We start from the raw sequence: 10,812 nt of genomic DNA on the forward strand, positions 1-10,812 counted from the left end.
GACATGGAATGCCGATCTTTTTCACCTTCTGAATGGATATCAAGGCATTGATTTTTCCCTCGAGGTCCTTCATCTTCTCATCCTCGCTCATATCGTTCCTTGGTCGATTTTGAGAAGGAACATCACGGCCACCCTCGACATTATTATTATCGGTGGGAACACCCCTAGCATCGTTATTTTTAGTAAGACCACCCCTACCGTTTTGGTCAATGGGAGGGTTATCTGCATCGAGGTGTTCGTCCATGTATGAATCGCCACTTGTCCGGTAGGCATTGTTGTGACTAACTGGATACACCGATTTGACCAAACAAAACTTAGATCTGTCGGTCATGCTCTTCCTTCATCCGCAGCATAGCCATTTCCATTTCAAACTTGAAGTTCTCCTTCTGCTAAGCCAAAGCATCTTCAAGAATCTTGGTCATTTGCTCGGTGTTGATCATAAATACCTCATGGGATTATCCTGGGCTGGATACCATATTGTCAGAAGCGACTGCAGAGTTAGCATCTGATACTTCATCATCTGAGGATAATCCTCTATTCATCATATGATAGTCCCTACATCTAGTAGTCTCTGCGCATAGCCAAGTTAGACGATACGATATGAGGGGGTCTGAACTAGAAGGTCGAGTCGACTTTCTCTTATCAGCCATGTTAATCATGACTGCGGATTGTTTAGGTCTGGCAGGTGCTAGCTGGAGTCGAGACATTAGTTAGGCTATTCCTGAATTAACTCTTCTTCCTGGAGAAAAATTGGGACTAGAACCACTTGAAACAATCGGAGATTTTTCCTTATTGACCATATTGATGGTAACTTCTGAGAGTTCGTCGTCTCGAACGACCGATCTTCTTTTGTGGAAACACCTTGATTTGGGCTTCGACGCTTCAGTGTAGATCCTCTTGAATATCGAGAGTCTCTGTGGAGCAGTCTTGGGGCAGCTACACACTGATAATACTATCCTGATAATTTTGGTACATGAACAATGATAGTCCGCTTCCAAGGTACTTCTCTTTCGAGATATGTTCGTATCCCTAGCCTCATAGTACAACTCATCAGCATGATTGCCGAAGCAACCTATCGTGTGTTGGCACGACTTCCTAAGCATAGTGTCGTTGCTGTCAGACGAAAACATTTCCTTCTGGGGATTTGATGTCTTGTTAGAGCTCTCAAGAGTCGCATGTTTTGAGCTACGCCTTCGTGATCGTTGGACCTCAATGGTTTCTTAGACTCGACACGTAGTTCGAGGCGGTCGGTTATAGGGGTTTTCCCATTACGAGAAGGCTCAGACTTGTTGCAAGGGCGAGTACGACCCCCAGCTTGATGAGTTGCTCAGGGTTCATTCACCGTGCCCAAGCGTTCTTTGATTGGAACTCTGCTTTGATCCTCGTACAAAGGACCTAGGCGTTTCGCCATTGTTATTTTGAATCGGGACAAGTCCGTGTTGCCGTAGGATTTCACCGAAGGTACGGGATCAGTCAGAATAGGAACAGAATTCACTGAACTCAAAAAAATAGGCGCAGGACACCTCTTGGCTCGACCTAGGCACGGGTCAGGATAGGGTGACCCACCACCGGCCGGGTCACTTCGTGGTGACCCGTGAGCGGTCGGATCACTTCTTGGTAACCCGCGACTAGCCGGGTCACCTGGGCGTGACTCTTGTTCTTTCGGTGTTTTGGCCGTTGTTTTGAGCTTCGGCCTTCAGATCCACACGGTTTTGCTGGTTTCTTAGCCACCTCTTGTTTCTGCAACTCTCGGGCCTTCTGCACAAGAATTCGCGCATGCGCAAGGAGTGTATGGCGCTTTTGGATGAGTTCCTCAACGGTTGAACGAGTCCTTTTGACTTGGATCCATTCGTTTGTTGCTGGTTTGGAGGAGGGGTCATTTGCTCGCTGTTGGGGCACTTGGTGTTCCCTGAATTTCAGATCCGCCCAGATCCTGTCCACTGGCTCCAAAGCCTTAGCGAGTTGCCGCGCGAGGCATTTATGTTACCTTTGACGTGCCCTCTTCGATAGGATTGGCGCGCCTTCAGTACTCAACTCCTTAATTGAGGAGGAGTCCAGATCTGCAGATCCGGCCTCGTTGGAGGCCAGAGGGGCATTGCAAGGTGCAGCTACCGCAGCAGCGGGGGCGTTGATCTTCCTGTGCTTACGAGTGAAGGAGGATCTGGAGGAGGAGGAGGAAAGATACTCCTCGAACTTTTGACCTTCTGAATGGACATCAAGGCATTGATTTTACCCTTGAGGTCCTTCATCTTCTCATCCTTGCTCATATACTTCCTTGGTTGATTTTGAGAAGGAACATCACGACGACCCCCGATATGATTATCATCGGTAGGACCACATCCAGTATCGTTATTTTTAGTAGGACCACCCCTAGCGTTTTGGTCAATGGGAGGGTTATCTACATCAAGGTGTTTGTCCATGTCTGAATCGCCACCTGTCCTAGAGAAAAGTCGGGGCTAGAACCACTTTAAACAATCGGAGACTTTTCCTTATTGACCATGTTGATGGTAACTTCCGGGAGTTCGTCGTCTCAAACGACCGATCTTCTTTTGTGAAAACACCTTGATTTGGGCTTCGACGCTTCAATGTAGATTCTCTCGAATATCGAGACTCTCTGTGGAGAAGTCTTGGGGCAGCTACATACTGATAATACTACCCTGATAATTTTGGTACACGAACAATAATAGTCCGCTTCCCAGGTACTTCTCTTTCGAGATATGTTCGTACCCCCAGCCTGATAGTATAACTCATTGGCATGATTGCCAGAGCAACCTATCATGTGTTGGCATGACTTCCTAGGCATAATGTCATCGCCATCAGACGAAAACAATTCCTTCTAGGATTCGACGCCTTGTTAGCGCTCTTAAGAGTCGCATGTTTTGATCTATGCCTTCGTGAGCGCGGGACCTCAACGGGCTCTTGGACTTCGACACGCAGTCCGAGGCGGTCAGTTATAGGGGTTTTCCTATTATAAGAAGGCTTAGACTTGTTGCAAGAGTGAGTGCGACCCCCAGCTCGATGATTTGCTCGGGGTTCATTCACCGTGCCCAAGCGTTCTTTGATTGGAACTCTGCTTTGATTCTTGTGCAAAGGACCTAGGCATTCCGCCATTGTCATTTTGAATCGGGACAAGTCCGTATTGCCGTGGGACTTCACCGAAGGTACGGGATCAGTCAGAATAGGAACGGAATTCACCGAAGTCAGAAAAATAGGCGTAGGACACCTCCTGGCTCGACCCAGGCACGGATCAGCTTAGGGTGACCCGCGACCGGTCGAGTCACCTCGTGGTAACCCGCGACCGGTCGGGTCACCTTGTGGTGACCCGCGGCTAGCCGGGTCACCTCTTGGTGACCCACGGCTAGTCGGGTCATCTGGGCATGACTCTTGTTCTTTCGGTGTTTTGGATGCTGTTTTGAGCTTTGGCCTCCAGACTCGGCACGGTTTTGCTGGTTCCTTGACCACCTCTTGTTTCTGCAACTCTCGGGCCTTCTGCACAAGAATTCGCACGTGTGCAAGGAGTGTGCGGTGATTTTGGATGAGCTCCTCAACGGTTGAACGAGTTATTTTGACTTGGATCCATTCGTTTGTTGTTGGTTTGGAGGAGGGGCCATTTGCTTGTTGTTGGGGCACTTGGTGTTTCCTGAATTTCACATCCGTCCTGTAACAGATCCTGTTCACTGGCTCCAAAGCCTTAGCGAGTTTCCGCGTGAGGCATTAACGTTACCTTTAACGTGCCCTCTTCGATAGGATTAGTGCGCCTTTAGTACTCAACTTGTTGATTGAGGAGGAGTCAAAATCTGCAGATCTGACCTCATTGGAGGCCGAAGAGGCGTTGCAAGGTGTAGCTACCGCAGCAACAGGGGCGTTGATCTTCATGTGCTTGTGAGTGGAGGAGGATCTGGAGGAGGAGGAGGAGGAGGATATATACTCCTTGAACTTCTGTTGGTCGAACTCGTACTCGACCTCTTCTTCAACTGGGATCCGGATCCTAGGTTGCAACACGATAGCCTCTGCAAAGAAGCTGTTGGCTCCCACTGTGGTCGCCAGTGTGTTTGGTTCAGAAATTGCTATTTTTATTTTCTTGAATCTATTACAATATCAGTCGTTATAATAAACTCAAATAAATAAAAAGTTGATCTTTTTATAAGATCTTCTTACACAATAAAAATATAAAGATTACAATTCCTTTAAAGAACACACAGATCCTATTTATTAGTCTCTGTTTGTGTGGGATCTTTGCCTGTGCCGGGGACCTTGATATACGTAGACCACCTACGAATCAGATCCGGTTGACAGAATGATTAATCAGAGCTCCTACTTTACCAAGGAAGTATTTGCTAAAGTACTGATATCAACCAAGCAAAATCAATACTCTTCTCGAGATTAAGACCAAGCATAATCTCAAGGAATGGGGGGACGAGGCTACAGATCTCTTGAACTCTCCCTCTTTATGCTGAAGAACTTCGCCGAGATCAGCTAGCCTCCTTTGAAATTCGTGCTCCCTTGCTCTCCAACTCGACAACACCTCCTCGTCTTGATAATAATTCGCCCCTTGAGAATGGGGACCCTAGGCTTGTATTTATAGGGCCTTGGATATGGTTATTTGGATGAGAATGAGGGATTTGGCCATATCTTTAGTTAATAATGGCCTAGCCCCATTTAGAGATGATATCCAATCAGTTAAGATGTTCTGGAATGAACAAATCCCGAGAAATATCAAAAAAACATTTTGGGTACTCGAGGCGCGCAAGAGGCTCTGCTGTCCCGACCTGAGCGTGGGATAGCTCGTACCGACCAGCGCAGCTGCCGGTCAAGCTCGTGCTGACCCGCATAGCTGCGGGTCAGCATGAACTGACCCGCAAAGCTGCGCGGTCAGGCATGAACTGACCCGCACAGCTGCGGGTCAGTACGAGCTGACCCGCACAGCTACAGGTCACCACTTGGTGACCCGTGCCAACGCGGGTCAGCACGAGCTGTCCCGCGCCCAGGCCAGGACAGCAGAGCCTGCCACGTGCCTCGAGTGCCTAAAATGTTTTTTTATATTTCTTAGGATTTGTTCGTTCTAAAGCATCTCAACTGATTGGATATCATCTCTAAACGGGGTTAGGCCGTTATTAACTAAAGATATGGCCAAATCCCTCATTCTCATCCAAATAACCACATCCAAAGCCCTATAAATACAAGCCTAGGGTTACCATTCTTAAGGGGCGAATTATTATCAAGACGAGGAGGTGTTGTCGAGTTGGAGAGCAAGGGAGCATGAATTTTAGCGGAGGCTAGTTGATCTTGATGAAGTTCTTCAGCATAAAGAGGGAGAGATCGAGAGATCTGAAACCCTATCCCCCCATTCCTTGAGATTAGGCTTGGTCTTAATCTTGAGAATAGTACTGGTTTTACTTGGTTGATATTGTTGGACCCTAGAGGGGGTGATTAGGGTCAAGAGGCTATAATTATGCAATAAAAATAAGACAAGCAACCACAATATTCTAATGCAATCAAAATAGAGGAGATAGGGTTAGGAATCGTTATCCTGTGACGCGCGATGTGTTAACGAGGTTCGGTCCACTGACCTACGTCCCCGCTCCCCACTCTCGAGGAGAAATCCACTACACAACCTGGTTTGGAAGCCGGAACTTCGTCTACACAGCGATCCCCTCACGATCTCACACTACACAGTTGATCTCACTAGATCACACTCCCTCACAATTGATCTACACAAGATCACACTCTCAAGATAGTAGAAATGGTGTAAGACTCTCTCTTTACAACGTCCCTATGACAAAGAGAAAAAGCACACTGAAGCTGGGAAGTGAAACACACAAAAACTCAGAAAAAACAGGTTTGAAAATTTTGCTCAGTAAAAACAACGTCTCTGGTTTTTGCAAAAGCTGGGACACTGAGGAAGAAGAAGAGGTTGAGTTTAAATAGAAGAAACCAGCTGTTTAAACCCATACCCTTAATCCCCCAAAATCTGGAAACAATCGTCGCTGAAATCTGTACTGAGCGGCGCTGAAAAGTACTAATTGTTACCGTTTGAAAACACTTGGCGGTCGACCGAAAAAATTCGCGATCGACCGCGATCCAGATCCCAATCTGAGAATCGAGCAGAGACTTCTTCGGTCGACTGTGGGAATTCTCGAGCTTTCGGTCGACCACGGTGGTCGACCGACAAACTCTCTGCTGCCCACTGACGAATGAACACAGGTGCGGTCGACCGGTGCGGTCGACCGGTGCGGTCGACCGCATACTGATACATTCCAAAAAATGATTTTTGACACACTTTAACAATTTGTAAAATATTCATTTGACTTCTGAAAATTGTGAAACTTTGTAAAATGTTTTTAATACTAAAAACAAATTGTTTAGAAAAGGAATTTTGCAAATAGGTTCTCATACTTGTAAGAAATAGTATTTTATGAAAAATGCTTAAAAACATAAGTATGAAAACGTGTGTGTGATATCCCAATAGCTTCAAGTGAAATCAATAACTCTTTGCCTACATTCTAGCACTAGAGAGAAAAATAAAAGCTAGCTAATATCCTCAAATAGAATGCAATTCTTGAGCCTTGATATAGCTTGAGTTGGATGAAGCTTCTATTGAAATTTGTTGTTCTTGAAATAACGTTGCTTCATCACTATGCCTCCTCCTCCTTTGGATATCATCGTTGTAGCGCATATTCCATCCAATCCTCCATTTGTGGCACTAACAAGCTTGATATATGAATTCACTACATTTATACTCAATAAGCCATTAGTACCGATAATGGTGGTTGTAAAACATCATGAAAACATAAGGGCTAACAGATATCAGTACTTTAACGAATACTTCCTTGGTAAACTAGGAGCTCTGATTAATCATTCTGTCAACCGAATCCGATCCGTAGGCAGCCCACAGATATCAACGTCTCCGGCACAAGCAAAGATCCCACGCAAATAGAGACTAATAAATAGGATCTATGTGTTCTTTGAAGGAATTATAATTTTTATATTTTCATTGTGTAAGAAGATCTTATAAAAAGATCAACTTTTTATTTATTTGAGTTTATTGTAACGACTTAAGTTGTAATAGATTTAAGACAATGAATATAGCAATTTCTGAACCAAACAACGGGTATTAAATCATAATATCTAAATATATTTAATCAATGCATCATTTGTTACTGATATGTAAATTTACTTAATCTTCTTTATAGATCAAGTGGATGCCCTATGAACTAGCTTTGGAGTCATTACCAGATATTTGTAGGAAAGGTGAAGATATATGGCGTGCTCGTGTTCTGATTATATGTTTTGAGATTGTCGAAATGCACGTGCTTGACCATGTGCTCTGACAATTTGAACTAAAGCAACATATTCCAGACCATGTAGAAAGAATAGAGAGAAATCCCAGAAAAGGAGCACATCATGTAAATTGGGAATTAATTCGCCATGCTTACATCCAGAATTAGAAGTTAGGGGAGAAGGCTCTAGTGATGGAGAGGGCTGACGCACCTGACCTAGGTGTGTACTTAAAGTGGTACTGGGGGATTACTCGCCGATGGATATTTTAGGAAAACAAAGCCCCTAAGAAGTACATACCAAGAGGTCCACTTGAGAGAGAGTTGGTGAGTGTATAGGCAAAATATACAATTATTTTGTGATTATTATTTTATTATCATCCACTTGCTACTAATTCTATTTCATTTTTTATCTTATAGGTACTAGAGCTCGATGAGGTTGCTACTATTGCACATGATGCATTGAGAACATCTACCAATCTAGGAGCGAGGAACGCGTTCCTTCGAATCATAAAAAAAGATTTAGTCCACACTTAAAAGGACGCACAATGCGAAACGTGATGGACGTGAGGAGCGAATTATAGGGTATGAGCGTCGACAGATTTGAGGACATACGGGAGCAGGCTCAAGTCGTGCACATGATGAAGCTAGAGGATCACAGCAAGCTCAAGTCGGATGTTCACAACAGCTTCAAGTCGACGAGGATGTCATGCGCTCGGTTCACACACAACCGGACGTTGAGATTATCCGAGCTCATATTGAAGGTGAACAAGGATGGGGGAGAGGAAGAAGAGGAAGAGGAAGAGCGAGAGGGAGAGGAAAGGGAGTTGTAAATATTTGTTAAACTTTGATATACTTGGTAGGATGTTTATGTTTAAAATTGAATGTTACATTTGAATGTTACATTTGAATGTTACATATCCAATTGATTATGGATTTTTAGTAAGTGAAATGAATGTTACGTTTGGAATTGATTATGGATTGGTATGTGTTTATTTGTGTTTGCGATTGCATTGTGGATTGATAAATATGTATCAAGAGTTGATGGATTGATATGTATTAGCAGGAGTGAGATTTTCGAGCTGAGTGTTGGCTGGAGGATCTCTGCAAAATGGTCGGGGTTGGGAATCCCGACCATTTCTAGCATGGGCTTAAGTCTCTTCCAAATAGTCGGGGTTGGGAACCCCGACCATTTCTAATTAGGCATTTCGAAATGGTCGAGGTTCCCAACCCCGACCAATTTAAAAGGTGTTAAATTAGTCAGTTGGTAAGTTGTCAGCGAGCTCCAAAATAGTCGGCGTTGACAACCCCGACTAATTAGGATCGAGTTTAAAAAAAAATTGTCCCACTTTCCGGCCACGATGCTGACGTGACGAGAAAGTGGGTAGATTTTCATAATTAAGTTTGAAGTCGGTCGAATTTGGAGAATAAAGTTGGGAATGAGTTTAATTTAAAAATTTCTTCTCTGTCTAATATTTGAGTTATTATCAATTGTTCGTTTGTCAGCATCTTGAGAGGGGGCTGAGTTGTAGGTATTTCAAAAAATCTCCATTGTACCATAGTCTGGATTGAATCCTAATCAAAAGAAAGCTAGCATTTTAGTAATGTGAATTAGGGTACACTAGATTATTGCACGTGCAAATGCACTTGTAATCAGCTTCAAAACTTATTTATCCTAATGTTAATATGATAGTTAATTAAATTTTAATGATCTAAGATTTTATTGATTCAGGTTTAATAGCCTTAAGTTTAGATTTGCTCAAATATACAATAAAGTTTTTGTGATATGGTTGTTTTAAAATGTAACAATGTAATATTCTTATGATGTGAATGCAAAAGGATATACTCAATTTTCTGTAACTCTTCTACAACCGATCTCTGTCATTAAAAACTATTATTAAGCGTTGTTGTTTTAAATCTATCAATTTCGTTTTTAAAAAATTTGAAGATATTATTTGTAGTTTGGGTGTAAATTATAGAGTTTCTAGACTTGATTGTAGAAGGATATATTTTGTTTTTCTTTTTTCTTTTTTCTCTCCTTTTTTAAGAGACATAGAAAGAATAGTTGACCGATTCATAGCAATAAATGTGCACCAAAAGTAAGTAACCTTTGACAATTAGTACATTTAAAGAGGGAGGAGATGAAAAATGTATCTATTCTTTCAAAACTACACTTTTTCCCTAAACAATAAAAATAATTTCATAAAAATAAAAGTATGGTATGAGGAATTTTCCTTCATTCCTTCAAATCTAGCTACCCTTACAATATTTTTTAAGTAGCATAGACATAGAGGTCCACGTATATGTTTTCTTTTGCGTAATGCTTGCCTATGAAGCACTGAATTATATTATGTGTAATGTTTGCTTTGTAGATATCAAACTACATATATATAAGTTTTCATACAGGCTAAATAGCACTTAAAAACCTTATAATTTCGAACACTTTGCATTTTATATCTTTACTCGTACTTCATAGCATTTATGTATCTTAAGTTGTTTAAAATTAAGGTTTTAACACATTCTACTATGCAAATGTGAAAATTTCGCTCGAATGTTCTCTTACGACACTTAGAATCAAATAGGCTGTAAGTGTCAAATTGAAATTAATATTTACATGAAAATTTTCTTGTTTGTATAATAAAGAATACTGATATTCTAATTTTAAACTAATTTAGAGTATATAAATATTACCGAATACAATAGGAGGATATATAAATGCAAAGTGATTTGAAATTATAAAATATTGATGATAAAGGAGATCAAGTATTGGACGAGACGAGAAAAAAAAGTAGCTGATCAAGTGTTGGATGAGACAAGAAGAAAAGCAGTCAAGACGACATCAGCAGACGACGACTCGACATCTCAACTCCGAGTAGAGACGACAAGATGAGACGACACACCTCAATCGACAATCGAGACAACAAGACGAGACGACGCACCCCGGTCAACACGAAGGGCGGTGTTAATCGACACATGCCAGTCGACACGAAAAGCGTTACTACTCGACATGCCTCGTGTCAACTCGGAAACAGATTATGAAAGTTTTATATTTTTGGTTATTTCCTTTTAAATTCGGATATTCTTTTTATTAGGGTTAGGATAGGATTAGTTGGCTATAAGTGTTCCTTTTGTAAATCGAGAATTAACTTTTCAATTATTGAATCAAGAGAAATTTTTCCATTGTTTTATTCCCTAAAGTTGGGAAAATTAGGGCTTGTGAATTCAAGCTTATTATCTACCTGTTATTGTTAGGGTTCGTCGGCATCGGAACAATATCCGATCGGCCTCCCCGTTTCTACGTTTGCGTCAAGTGGTATCAGAGCTTCGGCTTCAACATCCTCGACAATGGCAGGTGACGGCGAGAAGGAAATTTCTCTACAGGATCTTTCCGCGAGGATGGAAGATTTGGCACGTTGGAGACGTCTTTTTAGAACCTTCAACAAGCCATTGAAGGACTTACCCTTCACCTCAACAGTGGGAATAACTTCACCGATGGTCTTCACCTAAACCAGAGTTAGGCAGCCACGACATCCAC

This window comes from Asparagus officinalis, chromosome 4 (genome assembly GCF_001876935.1).
Source record: "Asparagus officinalis chromosome 4, Aspof.V1, whole genome shotgun sequence".
NCBI classification, from domain to species: Eukaryota; Viridiplantae; Streptophyta; class Magnoliopsida; order Asparagales; family Asparagaceae; genus Asparagus; species Asparagus officinalis.